The following is a 703-nucleotide window of genomic DNA, read 5'->3' as shown; positions in this document are numbered from 1 at the left end:
CTCAAATGTGAATGCAAACCAAAATTGACTGTTATTTTCTATTGGTACTGAAAAGAATGCATTACTTATGTCTACTACTGTAAACACAGTAGCGTCTGGTCTTAATGAATTTAACAATGTGCGTGGGTTTGGTACGCATGCTGCTCTCTGTATTACTGCAGCTCATCACATTCTTTTTTATCTTCTATTTTTGTGATAAGCTGCAAGGTTGCAGACAACAGGGCCTTTTCCATGTTTAACTGTGGTTTGTCTGGGATATCGATTGTGTAGCTATTGGTTTTAGCTTATCACCGTATTGTCTGATAACGGAGCGGGAGCAGATGTGTAGATTCTGAAAACGCTTGCTGGTCAGTGAAGAAAAAAGACACCAACCCGTTTAGTGAGAACTCAGCAGAATGGCACACCCACATTGGTTACGACATTTGATAAGTGGATACGTAGTAATTTCGGCTACTATGGTGTTGGTTTTGTTTTTGTGGTACATGGGACGTCCCACCCTAAATGATAAAACCCATTTTTAGATAGAAAATCACCTACCAACTGGACCAATATGACAAACCCAATAATAAAAAAATTTGAATCATTAACTCGTGTCAAAAGGAGTACAGCTGATGATCAAAATTGTGCGCATGGCCTCCAAACGCGGCAAAAAGGTTTAATATTTTGTGCCCCCCAAAATAAAGCTGCTTTAATCATAATTCCA

Source organism: Phyllopteryx taeniolatus, chromosome 1 (genome assembly GCF_024500385.1).
Source record: "Phyllopteryx taeniolatus isolate TA_2022b chromosome 1, UOR_Ptae_1.2, whole genome shotgun sequence".
Classification (NCBI taxonomy): domain Eukaryota; kingdom Metazoa; phylum Chordata; class Actinopteri; order Syngnathiformes; family Syngnathidae; genus Phyllopteryx; species Phyllopteryx taeniolatus.
Note: the sequence above shows the minus strand (reverse complement) of the source record.